The 18,342-nt window shown below is 38.4% G+C and overlaps 1 long non-coding RNA gene across 1 annotated transcript; it reads left to right on the forward strand.

Moving 5' to 3' along the window:
- Positions 1-9,512: 9,512 nt before the first annotated feature.
- Positions 9,513-10,585, forward strand: LOC145539669 (uncharacterized). Its single transcript, XR_014077893.1, has 2 exons — positions 9,513-9,741; positions 10,028-10,585. It is a non-coding gene; the product is annotated as an uncharacterized LOC145539669 (long non-coding RNA).
- Positions 10,586-18,342: the final 7,757 nt, after the last annotated feature.

The raw sequence follows: 18,342 nt of genomic DNA on the forward strand, positions 1-18,342 counted from the left end.
CCTGAAGGATTATCAAGTTGATTTTATGTAAAGCAAACACCCACTAGATGAAAACTGCTGACTGTGAGCACACAGACCTCAGACCAGCTGAAACCAGAAAGCTCGTAATTCTCAAAACTTAGCCTTGCACACAAGCTGATTGAGTACTCTGCAGCCCTTCCCTCACACCGCCTTCTAAAACCCCTCCCTGAAAGCCATCTGGGAGTTCACATCTTTGGAGCCTAAGCTGGCGATTCTCCTTGCTTGGCACTGTACAATAAACATTGTACTTTCCTTCACCACAACCAGGAGCAAGTAGATTGATTTTTGACTTTTTTGTGTGCAGGTGAACGGTTACCCAATTTGGTTTAATAACTGAATCACTTTGCTGGATACTGGAAACATTGTAAATCAACTATGTTTCAATTAAAAAATTAAAATTAAAAAATAAATATGTCAATTCCCTGTTACTAACCAACTGACCAACTTTGGGAAGAGCATTCAAGTTCTCATATCTAAGCAGATTTGGGGGAAATGACATTTAAGGCCATCTCAAAGTTTCTTCTAAGAAATTTGTTTTATCTGTATTAACACCTTTCGAGAATTCAAAGACTACTATCATACCTGTTTAAAATTACTTTTCTGCTGAGTTCTCATCAGCCAGCTTGTTAGATCATTTCTGCTGTGAAGTGCCTTATACCTTGCAAAAGCCTCAGGATGTTTGAATTAGCTCCATATGGTTGTACCTCAAGCAACAAACCCTCTGGGAGAAAAATGCCCTTAAAACTAAACCAGCCTGGCCTCAGAAAGAATAGGTTAATTAAAGTTGTCTGTTTGCTTCGGTTGTTTGATTTCCATTCACACTTAGCGTACGTACTTAAAACCTGAGGCCTGGTTCTGTCTTGGGTCATCTTTTATCTGTGTTTTGGAATGACTTTCACCAGTCCTGGAAAATAAGGGACATGCTGTCTGTTCGAACAAGATGACATGGGTCCAAAATGCACCAAAGGGTCAGGCAGCTATGGCTCACTCATATGGAGGGGGAAGGGGAAAGGGGTTCAACTGAAATGTATCAGGGATAAAGATTCAGGACCCAGAATATATGTTCCTGTGCTGACTTTGTGATGTTTTCTCTGATGAAATATCTAACTATGGAGTATATTTTAGGAGAAGAAAGAGATAGATACTCTTTTCTCTAAAATAAAAACTCAGAGGAGGAAAATTAAGATAATAGTCAATAGACGGCCGAGCCTATTTACTATTTTCTTTCTTATTCACCATGATTCCTGGAATGTTTTCCCTGTTATCTTATTAAATGAACATTTCTAACCAAGTGGTTTATTCTAATATTCTAGTATTTCATATACAATATTATTTATACATTATTCTTATATCAAATATAAATACAATGTAATTTAAATATAAATAAACAAAATGTGTTCTATATTTAATATATACATAAATATGTGTGTGTGTGCTCAGTCGCTCAGTCATGTCCAACTCTTTGAAACCCCATGGACTGTAGCCTGCCAGGAGTACAAATTCTACTGTCCATGGAATTTCCCAACAATACTGGGGTGGGTTGCCATCTCCTGTTCCATGGGATCTTCCTGACCTAGGGATCAAACATATGTCTCTTGTTTCTCCGTATGGGGAGGTGGATTTTTTTATAAATAAATATATTATCTTATAAATATTCTGAATATATTATTCTAAAATATTCTAACTTTATATACCAGTTCAGTTCAATTCAGTTGCTCAGTTGTGTCCAACTCTCTGCAACCCCATGGACTACAGCATTCCAGGCTTCCCTGTCCATCACCAACTCCTGGAGCTTGCTCAAACTCATGTCCATCAAGTTGGTGATGCCATCCAACCATCTTATCCTCTGCCATCCACTTATCCTCCCGCCTTCAATCTTGTCCAGCATCAGGGTCTTTTCTAAGGAGTCATTTCTTTGCAGCAGGTGGCCAAAGTATTGGAGTTTCAGCTTCAGCATCAGTCCTTCCAGTGAATATTCAGGACTGATTTCCTTTAGGATGGACTGGTTGGATCTCCTTGCAGTCCAAGGGACTCTCAAGAGTCTTTTCCAACACAAAAGTACACTAAGAAATTTATAATATTTAAATATCTATTTTAGACAAGTTTATTCTAATATCTAACATATAACTGGAAGGACTGATGCTGAAGTTGAAACTCCAGTATGCTGGCCACCTGATGCGAAGAACTGACTTCTTGGAAAAGACCCTGATGCCAGGCAAGATTGAAGGCAGGAGGAGACAGGGACAACAGAGGATGAGATGGTTGGATGGCATCACCGACTTGATGGACGTGAGTTTGAGTAAGCTCTGGGAGTTGGTGATGGAAAGGGAAGCCCGGTATGCTACAGTCCTTGGGGTTGCAAAGAGTCGGACATGACAGAGGGACTGAACTGACTGAATGCATAAATATCATGAAATTTAGCTTTACATATGATAACCTAAAGCATTTATGTTGTATATTGCTTCTTACTATATAATTGGGAAGAAAATGTAGAACTTTAATAGAAAATTTGTGGGTTGTATTAATAGAAAATAACCTAAACTATTTATGATTGTATTATTTTGTTTTGATTAAACTCAGTATATAGGAGAAAAAATGGTTGTAAACCTTAAATTTAAAAATGGTGAGTATGTGTTAAATAAATATCCCCTTAATTTATCTCATATTTGCTTCTACTTCCATTTGAAAATACCATTTCCTACATGAAAAGAACAATGTGTATGATTCATGAAAGAGAAATATTTTATCACAGTGTTTTCACAGCTTTATAACTGAAACTACAGTATTGATAAAAGAGAAACTAGCAAATATGTTCTGTCCTTTATTGTGCTCATCTTTGGATGAAATATTCCCTTGGTATCTCTAATTTTCTTGATGAGATCTCTAGTCTTTCCTATTCTGTTGTTTTCCTCTACTTCTTTGCATTGAACACTGAGGAAGGCTTTCTTATCTCTCCTTGTAATTCTTTGGAACTCTGCCTTCAGATGGGTGTATCTTTCCTTTTATCCTTTGCCTTTAGCGTCTCTTCTTTTCTAAGCTGTTCGTAAGGCCTTGTCAGACAACTATTTTTTCTTTTTGCATTTCTCTTTCTTGGGGATGGTCTTGATCACTGCCTCCTGTACAATGTCATGAACTTCTGTCCATAGTTCACTCTGCCTATCAGATCTAATCCCTTGAATCTATTTCTCACTTCCACTGTATAATCATAAGGGATTTGATTTAAGTCGTACCTGAATGGTCTAGTGGTTTTCCCTACATTTTTCAATTTGAGTCTGAATTTGGCAATAAGGAGTTCATGATCTGAGCCACAGTCAGCTCCCAGACTTGTTTTGCTGACTGTATAGAGTTTCTCCATCTTTGACTGCAAAGATCATAATCAATCTGATTTCAGTATTGACCATCAGGTGATGTCCATGTGTACAAACTTCTCTTGTGTTTTTGGAAGAGGCTGTTTGCTATGACCAGTGTGTTCTCTTCACAAAACTCTGTTAACCTTTGCCCTACTTCATTTTGTAGTCCAAGGCCAAATTTGCCTGTTATTCCAGGTATTCTTGACTTCCTACTTTTGCATTCCAGCCTCCTATGATGAAAAGGACATCTTTTTTGGGTATTAGCTCTAGAGGGTCTTGTAAGTATTCATAGAATGGTTCAATTTCAGCTTCTTCAGCATTACTGGTTGGGGCATAGACTTGGATTACTGTGATATTGAATGGTTTGCCTTGGAAACGAATGGAGATCATTCTGTCATTTTTGAGATTTCACACAAGTACTGCATTTTTGCAAAATCATCAGTCACGTGTTAAATCACTACATTGATATCACATCACATCCAGGACTGAAAGGTCTTTTGAAGACAAGTGTGGTTTTTATCAGGCAAGGAGTCATCTTTTCTTGAGTAGAGGGCTGTTGGGGTTAAGGGTACTTAAAGCAAATGGATCTTTACAAAATTAAAAAAGGGACAAAGGATGCTCAAAGATGATGCTCTAGAATCAATACTCATAGGATCCTCTAGACTCAAACAGCAGTTAGCCATATTATGCAAAATAGCCATTACCATCACAGTGGGAGCCATATCCACAGCATACTGACAACCATCAGTTCAGTTTAGTCACTCAGTTGTGTCTGACTTTTTGTGACCCCTTGGATCGCAGCACACCAGGCTTCCCTGTCCATCACCAACTCTCAGAGTTTACTCAAACTTATGTCCATCGAGTCAGTGATGCCATCCAACCATCGCATCCTCTGTTGTCTCCTTCCCTTCCCGCTTTCAATCTTTCCCAGCATCAGGGTCTTTTCCAGTGAGTCAGCTCTTCACATCAGGTGGCCAAAGGATTGGAGTTTCAGCTTGAGCATCAGTACTTCCAATGAATGTTCAGGACTGATTTCCTTTAGGAGGGACTGGTTGGATCTCCTTGCAGTCTAAGGGACTCTCGAGAATCTTCTCCAACACCACAGATCAAAAGCATCAATTCTTCAGTGCTCAGCTTTCTTTATGGTCCAACTCTCACATCCATACATGACTACTGGAAAAACCATAGCCTTGACTAGATGGACCTTTGTTGGCAAAGTAATGTCTCTAACAGAAGCCATATCCACATCTCCCACCCACATTTCTGCAGTACTTGAATCAGACAGCATCAGGAGATGAGGAGGCAGCCAGGCTTTAAAGGAAAGTTACCTGATTTCAGTATCATGGACTGCTTTGGGCTCTTTCTATATCTTGATAATCAGACGTCTACAGGGTACAAATCACATTTTGCTTCTTGTTTCCACAGAAAGTTATATTTTAAAAAGGCTTATTGTTGTTTTAATTTATGTCATAAGAAGTCCTCTTATTTTATGGACCTTTTTCAGTTTCCCCAAATCAATCACAAACTTCCAGAAATAACTTGTGTATTCCATACACACATTCCCAGTGAGTTACAAATATATATTCCACAGGTGTCATGTCGCACAATAGCACACTGCCTTTCTCTTCAATAATCTATAATTATATCTTGTACTAAAGTTGGAACTAGGTTAAGTTCCTTGATATATCTCCTAAACCAATAGTTGACCTCTTGGCTCTTCATTATTCATTCCACACTCTCAGTTGAGTTAAAGCCAATTTAGTTTGAAAATAATGTGTTAGATTTTCAGTCTTCAAGGTTAAGCCTTCACACACTCATGCTCTCTCCCACCTCTCTCCTTCTTTTTCATATCAGCATTCCTCCGCTCCAGCATATTTTCAATATTTATCCTTCCTTTATATGGTTTTTACCTCATTTCTATATCCCCATATTTCAAAATACCTTTACAATATCTCTAGTTTTCGGATTTTATGATTTATAAATAGACATTGACTTCTCTCTAAAGTGAAATGTGTAAATGCATACTGGTCCATCATGTTTCCTAAGTCAGTTCAGTTCAGTCGCTCAGTCGTGTCCAACTCTTTGCGACCCCATGAACTGCAGCACGCCAGGCCTCTCTGTCCATCACCAACTCCCGGAGTTTACCCAAACTCATGTCCATCGAGTGGGTGATGCCATCCAGCCATCTCATCCTTTGTTATCCCTTTCTCCTCCTGCCCCCAATCCTTCCCAGCATCAATGTCTTTTCCAATGAGTCAACTCTTAGTAAATATTATTTCTCTAGAAGTCAAAGGGAGAATTTTCTCAAATGGCCCTTTACTCTTACCCCCCGTGTATGTCACACCAAAATGCATTCCTTGAGCCCTAGTCTCAGTACTTCTCCACTAACTCCCCAGCGCTTCCCTCCTCCTAATAATACAACCTCGTATCCAATGGACGACATAGTTTTCCCTTTTGTGTCTGTTTGTGTGACCACCATTTCCAAGAGCCTTTCAACTCCTTGATATAAATGGGACAATCAACCTCCTTAAAAAGACACATTTTATTTCTAATAAAAAGTATCAGATGTCAACCCAAGCAATCTGTACTAATCAGACAAGAGGCGGAGTGGCAAAGACAACAGAGAGCTCTCAAGATTTGTTTCTGTTTTTTCCTTTAGGGAGGAATATGCTTTTATAAACAATTTAAATATAGAACCCCCGCCCAAAAAACTGTAAACACACTAAAAAATGAGAAAATGGGAATTTCTCCTTTTTTCTCTTCTTTTTATTCAGCTTCTCTATGCAACCCTTACCATGTTTAGAGTAAAAAGATTTCTTCTTTGCTGCCAACAACTGTCTAACAGAAAATTGTTTCTTAAACCTTATCTGGAATAGGCACACAATGAGTTTCAGAAGTACCCCCTTGATATCTAAGGATTACCAGATAAAAATACAGGGCACTCATTTTGCATTGCTGTATGCTCAGTCACTCAGTCATGCCCAACTCTTTGTGACCCCATGCACTGTAGCCCGCAAGGCTCCTTCTGTCCATGGAATTTCCCAGGCAAGAATACCGGAGTGGGTTGCCATTTCCTTTTCCAGGGGATCTTCCCAACCCAGGGATCAAACCCACAGCTCTTGCATTGTCAGGAGGGTTCTCTACCACTGAGCCACTCGGGAAGCAGACAACAGCAAATAATTTTTCTAGTTTAAGTGTGTCCCATGCAGTATTTGGGACATACTTATATCAAAATATCATTCACTGTTACTAAAATTAAACTTAACTAGTTGTTCTTTATTCCTGTGTTAAATAACCACCCCATATATATGTAAATTGGACTTCCCTGGTGGCTCAGTGGTAAAGAATCCACCTGCAATGCAGGAGATTCGAGTTCAATCCTGAGTCAGGAAGATTCCCTGGAGAAGGAAATGGCAACCCACTCCAGTATTCTTGCCTGGGAAATTCCATGGACAGAGAAGCCTGGTGGGCTACAATCCACAGGGTTGCAAATGAGTAGAACATGATTTAATGACTAAACAATAACACAAAATTATGGGTAAGTAAATATGAGACATCATTAATATAGATGCCCATATTGTTCATATATGTAAGCCCAAAGAAGCTAGAATTAAACCTTCAGCTGCTATTATTTATTGCTAGTTATAACAACATTTTATACATTTAATAATGAGAGATCAACTAAAACAAAATAAGCTCATTACTCCTCAGCATCTTCCCATGGTCTTTGTAATGACACAGGCATTCTCATGCCACCTCTTAGACTGAAATCACAGGCTCGTGACATTTGTCTGTGTTCTGAAGTTATGGGTTATGAAACATTTACATGGCATCTACAGACCATTTTACAAAGCATCATGCTAGAGAGTCATTTTGACCATTTCATAAGAGCCACACTTGGATTATTGCTTTATATTCCAGCCCACATAAAATAATCCAGTGTCTAATGGTAGCATGCCATGCTTTTGAAAATACCTACTTTAGGACAATGGCAAATATGAACATGAAATTACTTGTGTTTTTAAAAGATCAGCCAGTGGTTATATTAATAGGTTGCTGCTGCTGCTGCTAAGTCACTTCAGTCATGTTGGACTCTGTGAGACCCCATGGACGGCAGCCCACCAGGCTCCTCTATCCACAGGATTCTCTAGGCAAGAATACTGGAGTGGGTTGCCATTTCCTTCTCTGATATAAATAGGCTATATCCCGTCAAACACATGACAGAGAGAATGCAATATTAGCCCCTGTAGCTCCATATGATCCTATGACTTTAAAATAAAGGAAAATTAACAAGAATTATTGTTTCAGAAAAGTTAAGTCAGAAAGAAATATATGTACACACATACAAAGTTTTTTAAAAGTCTACTAGCAAAAGTAATAAAATTTCAATAGTAATTGTCTCTGGTTAATGTCATTACACTTTATTTTAATTTCTTTAAATCTTCTGTGGTTTATAAATGTAAAACATTAATACAATATTACCTTTCAAATCAGAAAAATACATGATATGAAAAATGTCTTTTCCAAAGTTTTTTTTTTCTTAAATCTAATATAAGGCATGTTAATGAAAGTGATAAACTCTTTTAACATATTCTTAATTATGAATTAACATTTCCCTGCTACTTCTTCACTTTATGATAACTTCAGGAACATAATAATATAAGAGAAATAATATCTATGTTAAGAGAAAAAGTATCTGTGAAATATCTATGTTAATTCTGCTAGGTTGCTGTATTAGTTTGCCAGGGCTGTCATAACAAAGCAGCACAGACTGGGTGGCTTAAAACAACCAAAACTGATTGTATCACAGTTCTGGAAGCTTGAAGTTCAACATCAAGATGTTGGCAATGAGTTTCCTCTAAGGGCTGTGAGGGAGAGTCTGTTCCAGGTCTGTCTCCCAGCTCATTGCAGCTTCTAACTGTGTCTTGGCTTGTAAATTCTTTTCTTGCATTTTCACACCATCTTCCCTCTGTGAGTCTCTGTGTCTGTCTAAAATTTCCCTTTTTCTAAAGCACAGTTCTACTGGATAAGGGTCCACCCTAGTAACCTCACCTTAGCTTGATTATCTACAAAAGTCTTATCTCCTAATAAGGTCACATTTATAGGTACCAGGGGTTAGGACTCAACATCTTAGGAGAGACACAATTCAACCGATAATACTCACACAATCAGTCATGATTCTAAAAGCAGTCATTTTTCTGATAAGAGTAAAAAACATGCCAAAATTTAGCTACTACAGGCTTAAGAGGGATGTGTCAATTACCAAGTTGGGGAGTCCACAATGTTTGTAGTACATTAGGAATTACTATTTTTCTCCACCTATTTTCAAATGTCATAGTCCCCAGCTCTCAAAATTATCTGAATGCAACACTTTGATGGAGAGTTTGATATCAACAGGGTCTCCTAAAAACTCAGTTACAGAAGTAGTTGTTGTTTAGTTGCTAAGTCACGTCTATCTCTTTGTGACCCAATGGACTGTAACTCACCAGGCTCCTCTGTCCATGGGCTGTCCCAGGCAAGAATACTGGAGTGTGTTGCCATTTCCTCCTCCATGGGATCTTTACAATCCAGGGATCAAACACACGTCTTCTGCATTGGCAGGCAGATTCTTCACCACTGAGCCACCAGGGAAGCCCTATACAGAAGTAGTTTGGCTTCCAAATGATGGGTGATCCCTGTGTTAATGGAAGGAAGAAGTTCTGGAGAGTGATGAAGGGATAGCTCTTCTCCGTAAGGTTCTGGTCATTAATCACAACAGCTCACTTAAGATTGGAAAAACAGAGCTGCTGAAACCTGATTCTTGGTTTTATCTCATCACCTAACTGCTAAAGTTTTCTCTAGTTGGAGTCTCAGTACACTGTTGGTGGGAATGTAAAATGGGAAACAATATGGAAGTTTTTCCAAAAACTGAAAATAGAACTACCATGAGATCCAGCAATTTCACTACTGTGTATTTATCCAGATGAATTGAAATCAGAATCTGGAAACGATATCTCCATTCTCATATTCATAGTAGCATTATGCACAGTAGCCAAGATGCGGAAACAATATAAAAGTCCATAGATTGTTGTTCAGTCTCCTAAGTCGTGTTCCACTCTTTGTGACCCCATAGACTATAGCCCACCAGGTTCCTCTGTCCATGGCATTCTCCAGGCACGAATACTGGAGTAGGTTGCCATTTCCTTCTCCAAAATGTCCACAGATAGCTGAATGGATAAAGAAACTGTGGTATAGGCACACAGTGGAGTATTACTCAGCCTTAAGAAAGGAGACATCGCCCTTTGTGACAACATGGATGAACATGGACAACATTATACTGAATGAAATAAGGCAGTCGCAGGATACATATGCATAATCTCGCTTGGATGAGGTATCTAACGTAGTTATGCTCACTGAAACAGACTAGAATGGTGGTAAAGAGGGAGGAGGATTTGAGGGAGGGGAAGTGGAGAGTTGCACTTCAACAAATAAGAACTTTTGATAATGTAAAATGAGTAAGTTCTAGAAGTCTGCTGTACAATACTGTATCTACAGTTAATGGTACTTGGTTGTGCACTTTAAAATTTAAGAGGGTAGATCTCAGGTTGTGTTCTTAGCACAATAATAAAATATAATATCATTGTATTCCCATTAATTTCTTCCCTTATGTCTGTCAGTATTTGTATTACGTATTTGGATGCTTCTATATCCTAAAGGAAATCAGTCCTGAGTGTTCATTGGAAGGACTGATGCTGAAGCTGAAGCTCCAATACTTTGGCCACCTGATGCAAAGAGCTGACTCGTTGGAAAAGACCCTGATGCTGGGAAAGATTGAAGACAGAAGGACAAGGGGACAAAAAAGTATGAGATGGTTGGATGGCATCACCGACTGGATGGACATGAGTTTGAGTAAGCTCCGGGAGTTGGTGATGGAAAGGGAAGCCTGGCGTGCTGCAGTCCACGGGGTCACAAAGAGTTAGGAATAACTGAGTGACTGAACTGAACTGAAATGATATACCAGGTGGCTCAGTGTTAAAGAATCTGCCTGTCAATGCAGGGAAAACAGGTTTGATTCCTGGGTTGAAAAAAATCAACACACTCCAGTATTCTTGCTGGAAAATCTCATGGACAGAGGAGGCTTGTGGGCTACAGTCCATGGGGTCCCAAAGAATTGGACACAACTTAGTGACTAAATAGCAGCAGCAGCATACTTCTGTTAGGTGTATGTACGCTGACAAGTGTAAAATTCTCTTCTTGTATTGGTTCTTTTATCCGTATATAGTGCCCTTCTTTACCTTTACTTATGGCCTTTGTTTTAAAGTCTGTTTTGTCTGAGATGAGTATTGTGACCTCTGCTTTCCTATTGTTTCCATTTACATGAAATATATTTTTCTATCCCCTCACTTTCAATCTATGCATTTCCTTTGCTCTAAGGTGGATCTCTTGTAGACAGCATGTTGTAGGTGCTTGGTTGCTTATCCAGCCTGCCACTCTGTGTTTGGATTGTAATATATAGCCCATTGACATTTAAGGTAGTTATTGATAAATATGTATGACCTCCCTTATGACTCGGCTGGTGAAGAATCTGCCCACAGTGCAGGAGACACAAGATATGTAAGTTCGATCCCTGGGTCAGGCAGATCCCCTGGAGACAGAAAAATGGTAACCCACTCCAGTATTCTTGCCTGAAAAATTCCACGGACAGAGGAGCCTCTGGGCTACAGTCCAAAGTGTCACAAAGAATTAAGACATGACTGAGCAACTAAGCATGCACATACAAGTATATATTGTCACTTTGAACCTTGTTTTCTGTTGATTTTATTTCTTCTTTTTTCCTTTTTTTTTCTTTTTGTGGTTTGATGATTTCCTTTTATTATGTGCTTGTTTTTGTTCTTTTCAGTATTTTTGAATCTACTGTAAGTTTCTGATATGCGGTTACCCTGGTTTTCAAGTATGTCAACCCCTTTCTCTATTTGCTTGCTTTAGACTGATAGTCATATAGGCTCAAACATATTCTTAAAAAAAAGAATCTACATTTTCTTACTATCCTCTCCCATATTTTATGATTTTAATGTCCTCTTTTACATCTTCATGTTTCTTCTTTTGGTGTTCCTTGTGTTTATCATTGCTTACACAAGTAGAATTTTTTATCTGTCTACTGACACTTTTAAGTGATTTACTTTCCAGTTGTGATTTCTTCTTTCCTGTATCTTCTTGTTTCTCTTCTATTAAAAAAAAAAAAAAAAACCTTTCAGTATTTCTTTTAGGATAGGTTTAGTATTGCTCTATTCTTTTGGTTTTGCTTGTCTGAGAAATTCTTTATCTCTGCTTCTATTCTGAATGATAATCCTGCTTATAGTTGTATTCACAGCACATATTTTTGCCAGTAGTAAATATCTAGTAGGTTGTCATGACAAAATAAAAGAGTGAATCCAGGTGTAATTTCAGCTAAGCATCTGCTCCTTCCCTACTGCTCTCATGGATCAACATTTCCCAGAGAAAGTGGACCAAGGCCTGGGGTCACACATTTTCTTCAAAGGCTTTTGGTTTTCAAAACTACAGAACAATAAACTGTTACTTATTGACAACAGCAGGGATATTTGCTAGGAGCACTGAATTTATAAAGTAATACATATCTTATCTTCTCATTTGTTTTATTAATCAAAGACATATCAGGGTCATAAGTTATATTATTAGTGCAATAAGTTGATTTGATTAGAGTCAAAAGCAAAGAAATATTTTAAAGTGCCCTTTCAATAGAATCCCTTCCCTGGTAGATCAGACAGTAAAGAATCTGCCTGCAATGCAGGAGACCGTTTTGATCCCTGGGTCGGGAAGATTCCCTGGAGAGGTGAATGGCTACCCACTCCAGTATTCTTGCCTGGGGAATTTCATGGACAGAGGAGCCTGGGGGGCTACAGTACATGGGGTTGCAAAGAGTTGGACATGACTGAGCAACTAACATTTTCTTTTCAACATAATCACGCAGAAATATGTATAACTTCTTAAAGATTTTGTATATTAAAAATCATTTATGGATCCCATTACTAAATCAGTAGAACTGTATGGATTCAAAACTTTGGGCTGGAAATTATTGATTCACCAATCCAAAAGGTTTATTTTTAAAGTCAATACATAATAATCATAAATATCATTATTTCAACTTATGTTCTGACATCTAAAATGTTTTCTGAATCCAAACCTAAAGAGACATAATTTAATTCTAAGTTTAATAATACTCAGTCTTTATCCATAAAAGCAGTCAACCTTTTCTGCACACCCCTTATTGCGTGCAGAGAAATTGTCTGTCTGTATGATTCTGTATCAGTGAACTGTTCAACTGTCTTGATTGCTTTTGCATGACTGTTCTAGACAAGTGTCCCTTCTACTTACTGGTTCAATCTGTCTTTCTTTCTGTAAACACTTCTTATCTAATTCTTCACATTCTTTCTCCATATTGATATCTACTTGAGGTTGCCCAAACACCATCCTTTTATGATTTCCTAAGTATTCTTTTCTGTTTCTATTCCATATGGCCGTATACTTTGTGAAAGAAAATTGCCATGCTCCCTTTCCTCACAAGGTCAATGATTTCAAACCAATGTGTGATGTGGGACATTTGCTTAGATTTTTAATTAATTGTATCAGATTATGTCTAGGTATAACATACCCATATCTTTTGGCAGCTGGCTTGTCTGGTGTTCCTTAATGTACTGTTTATGCACAAATAAATAAATCTCTTCTAATCTTTACAATGAAACCTAATAAAACAGCTTAATAACTTAAAATTGAAATGTTCCCTTGGTATCTCTAATTTTCTGGAAGACATCTCTAGTCTTTCCCATTTTATTGTTTTCTTCTATTTCTTTGCAGTGATCCTGGAGGAAGCTTTTCTTATCTCTCCTTGCTGTAATTTGGAACTCTACACTCAAATGGGTATATCTTTCAGATTGCCGACATCCACTGGATCATTGAAAAAGCACAAGAGCATTCAGGCAAAACATATACTTCTGCTTTATTGACTATGCCAAAGCCTTTGACTGTGTGGATCACAATAAACTGTGGAAAATTCTGAAAGAGAATGGGAATACCAGACCACCTGATATGCCTCCTGAGAAATCTGTAGGCAGGTCAAGAAGCAACAATTAGAACTAAACATTGAACAACAGACTGGTTCCAAATTGGGAAAGGAGTACATCAAGGCCGTATATTGACACCCTGCTTATTTAACTTATATGCAGAATACATCATGAGAAATGCTGAGCTGAAAGAAGCACAAACTGGAATCAAGATTACTAGGAGAAATATCAATAACCTCAGATATGCAGATGACACCACCCTTATGGCAGAAAGCAAAGAACAACTAAAGAGCCTCTTGATGAAAGTGAAAGAGGAGAGTGAAAACGTTGGGTAAAAACTCAACATTCAGAAAACTAAGATCATGGTATCTGGTCTCATCACTTCATGGCAAATAGATGGGGAAACAATGGAAACAGTGACAGACATTATTTTCTTGGGCTCCAAAATCACTGCAGATGGTGACTGCAGCCATGAAATTCAAAGATGCTTTCTCCTTGGAAGAAAAGCTATGACCATCCTAGACAGTGAATTAAAAAGCAGAGACATTACTTTGCCAACAAAGGTCTATCTAGTCAAAGCTATGGTTTTCCCAGTAGTCATGTATGGATGTGAGAGTTGGACTATGAAGAAAGCTGAGTGCTGAAGAATTGATGCTTTTGAACTGTGGTGTTGGAAAAGACTCTTGAGAGTCCCTTGGACTTCAAGGAGATCCAACCGGTCAATCCTAAAGGAAATCAGTCCTGAATATTCATTGGAAAAACTGATGCTAAAGCCAAAACTCCAATACTTTGGCCACCTCATGCGAAGAACCAACTCATTAGAAGGGACCCTGATGCTGGGAAAATTGAAGACGGGAAGAAAAAGGGATGAAAGAGAATTAGATGGTTGGATGGCATCACTGAAGTGAGGGACATGAGTTTGAGTAGGTTCTGGGTGTTGGTGATGGACAGGGAAGCCTGGTGTACTACAGTCCGTGGCGTTGCAAAGAGTCTGACACAACTGAGTGACTGAACTGAACTTAAACTTACACTTTCATTTATAATTTCAGTTCTAAGACTTTGACTTTATATCTGTGGGTAAGTGAAAAGTTCTAGTTCTAATTGTGCAATTTACCAAAATAAAAATCATTATTAAAGTACTTAAGCACAACTATTACCCATTATTATACATCTCTTAAATTTTTTAAAGTGAAATAAGAATGAAACTTAGAGAAATACACTATTACAATTATTTCACACTTAATGTCTTTCACTGTTATTAATCTCTAGTTAACCTTCAGTTCAGTTCTGTCACTCAGTCATGTCTGACTCTTTGTGACCCAATGGACTGCAGCACACCAGGCTTCCCTGTCCATCACCAACACCTGAAGCCTACTCAAACTCATGCCAAATGCATCAGTGATACCATCCAACCGTCTCATCCTCGGTCTTCCCCTGTCCTCCCACCTTCAAACTTTCCCAGCATCAGGGTTTTTTCTAATGAGTCAGCTCTTTGCATCAGGTGGCCAAAGTATTGGAGTTCCAGCTTCAGCATCAGTCTTTCCAATGAATATTCAGGACTGATTTCCTTTAGGATGGACTGGTTGGATCTCCTTGCATCTCTGTACTGTCCAAGGGACTCTCAAGAGTCTTCTCCAACACCACAGTTCAAAAGCATCAATTCGTCAGTGCTCAGCTTTCTTCACAGTCCAACTCTCACATCCATACATGACTATTGGGAAAATCATAGCTTTGACTAGACAGACCTTTGTTGGCAAAGTAATGGCTCTGCTTTTATGCTGTCTATGTTGGTCATAGCTTTTCTTCCAAGGAGCAAGCATCTTTTAATTTCATGGCTGCAGGCACCATCTGCAGTGATTTTGGAGCCCCAAAAAATAAAGTCTGCCACTGTTTCCCCTGCTTCTCCATCTATTTGCCATGAAGTGATGGGACCAGATACCATGATCTTAGTTTCCTGAATGTTGAGTTTTAAGCCAACTTTTTCACTCTCCTCTCTCACTTTCATCAAGAGGCTTTTTAGTTCCTCTTCACTTTCTGCCATAAGGGTGGTGTCATCTGCATATCTGAGGTTATTGATATTTCTTCCAGCAATCTTGATTCTAGCTTGTGCTTCATCCAGTCCAGCCTTTCTCATGATGTACTCTGCATATAAGTTGAATAAACAGGGAGACAATATACAACCTTGACGTACTCCTTTCCAATTTGAACCAGTCTGTTGTTCCATGTCCAGTTCTAACTGTTGCTTCCTGAACTGCATACAGATTTCTTAAGAGGCATGTCAGGTGGTCTGGTATTCTCATCTCTTGAAGAATTTTCCACAGTTTGTTGTGATCCACACAGTCAAAGGCTTTGACATAGTCAATAAAAGAGAAATAGATGTTTTTCTGGAACTCTCTTGCTTTTTCAATGATCCAGCATATGTTGGCAATTTGATCTCTGGTTCCTCTGCCTTTTTTAAATTCAGCTTGAACATCTGGAAGTTCACGATTCACATACTGTTGAAGCCTGACTGGGAGAATTTTGTGTACTATTTTGCTAGCGTGTGAGATGAGTGCAATTGTACGGTAGTTTGAACATTCTTTGGGATTGGAATGAAAACTGGGATAGCAAACTCTTGGAGTGTACAAACAAAATCTTGTATGCACTGGGACCCAGTAGAAAGGAACAGTGAGCCCACAAGAGACTGACCCAGACTTGCCTGTGAGTGTCCTGGAGTCTCCAGTGCAGGTGTGGTGGCCTGCTGAAGGGTCGGGGGGCACTTAGAACACAGCCCCACTCATCAACAGAAAATTGGATTAAGGATTTACTGAGCATGGTCCCGCCCATCAGAACAAGATCCAGTTTCCCCCTCAGTCAGTCTCTCCCATCAAGAAGCTTCCATAAGCCTCTTATCCTTCTCCATCAGATTGCAGACAGAATGAAAGCTACAATCACAGAAAACTAACCAATCTGATCACATAAACCACAGCTTTTTCTAACTAAATGAAACTATGAGCCATGCCGTGTAGGGCCACCCAAGATGGAAGAGTCATAGTGGAGAGTTCTGACAAAATGTGGTCCACTGCAGAAGGCAATGGCAAACCACTTTAGTATTCTTACCTTGAGAACCCCATGAACAGTATGAAAAGGCAAAAAGATAGGACACTGACACATGAACTCCCCAGGTTGGTAGGTGCCCAATATGCTACTGAAGATCAGTGGAGAGATAACTTCAGAAAGAATGAAGAGATGGAGCCAAAGCAAAAACAACACCCAGTTGTGGATGTGACTGGTGATGGAATTAAAGTCAGATACTATAAAGAGCAGTATTGCATAAGAACCTGGAATGTTAGGTCCATGAATCAAGGCAAATTGGAAGTGGTCAAATAGGAGATGGCAAGAGCGAACATTGACATTTTAGGAATTAGCGAATTAAAATGGACTGGAATGGGTGAATTTAATTCAGATGACCATTATATCTACTACTGTGGGCAAGAATCCCTTAGAAGAAATGGAGTAGCCATTATAGTCAAAAAAGGAGTCCAAAATGCAGTACTTGGATGCAATCTCAAAAACGACAGAATGACCTCTATTCATTTCCAAGGCAAACCATTCAATATTATGGTAATCCAAGTCTATGCCCCAACCAGTAATGCTAAAGAAGCTGAACAGTTCTATGAGATCTACAAGACCTTCTAGAACGAACACTCAAAAAAAGATGTCCATTTCATTATAAGGGACTGGAATGCAAAAGTAGGAAGTCAAGAAACACCTGGAGTAACAGGCAAATTTTGCCTTGGAGCACAGAATGAAGCAGGGCAAAGGCTTATAGAGTTTTGCCAAGAGAACGCACTTGTCATAGCAAACACTCTCTTCCAACAACACAAGAGAAGACTCTACACATGGACGTCACCAGATGGTCAGTACGAAATCAAATTGATTTTATGTAATATGGCCCTGATGTTTTTAGACCTTGGTAATATAGAACAAACATATACTTGGACCTATTAAGGGCTTTAACTTGAGTGTATAGCAGCATTCTTCTAATTCCTCTCTTTGATTCCTCCCAGAAAATTCAGAGGAAATGCTGTCAATGAGCCAAGTATTTACGTTTCCTTCATCTTTTGCCTCATGAGGAAAAAAATGAATCAAAATCAGTCATGAATGGTCTTCATATATGTTTTTAAAAACTTTAATTTTATCCTGATAATAATTTTATTAACTTTACTGCCTGTCCTTTGAAGTTAAACTTAATTTTTTTCCCTTTAGTTGTACTGTCAGTGAACCAGCTCAAACAAAGATAAGTAACTTTTCCTGGAAGAGTACAGAAGACTAAAGCAAGTGATTTCAGGAAGCCAATAAATATAACAAGCTGTTGGTTTCTGTTCATATGATGCTCAAGTTCATAAGTGAGAGGTACATGTGCTCATAAACAGACTGTCAATTTCATTCATTAGTTTGAGTAAAGAGATTGACTTCAAAAGTAAAACCCTTAGCCAAACCCAAACATATGAATAAATTTTGACAGGAAATTAATCTGCACTGATAAAGATGATATGTATAACATGCTTCTAAACAGTAATTAAATGATAAAGAAAGCTTTTAAATAAGTTAGTGTGTAAATTGTACATATAAAGTCATTTGATAAGGTTGTTGAGAAAATTGAGTTGGGACCATATGACACCAGGGAAATAAAACATGAAGCTTGGATTTTTAAAAAATGGGTAAAAATAAAAACACTTGTAGGTTAAATGCGTGTTTCATGGTATAAGGTAAATATCCAATCATAGTAGCTCAGTGTTTTCCAAAGAGACTCTGGGAGAATTGAAAATATTAGAAAAAGTTCTGAAAACTTTGGATATATATACTTCACAATATCACTTGATTATATTACCAGAACTTCCTCACAAATTCTCTTCTGAAAATTGTTCATT

The sequence above is a fragment of the Giraffa tippelskirchi genome, chromosome 2 (genome assembly GCF_054371585.1).
Source record: "Giraffa tippelskirchi isolate mGirTip1 chromosome 2, T2T-mGirTip1v1.2.pri, whole genome shotgun sequence".
In the NCBI taxonomy this organism is placed as follows: Eukaryota; Metazoa; Chordata; class Mammalia; order Artiodactyla; family Giraffidae; genus Giraffa; species Giraffa tippelskirchi.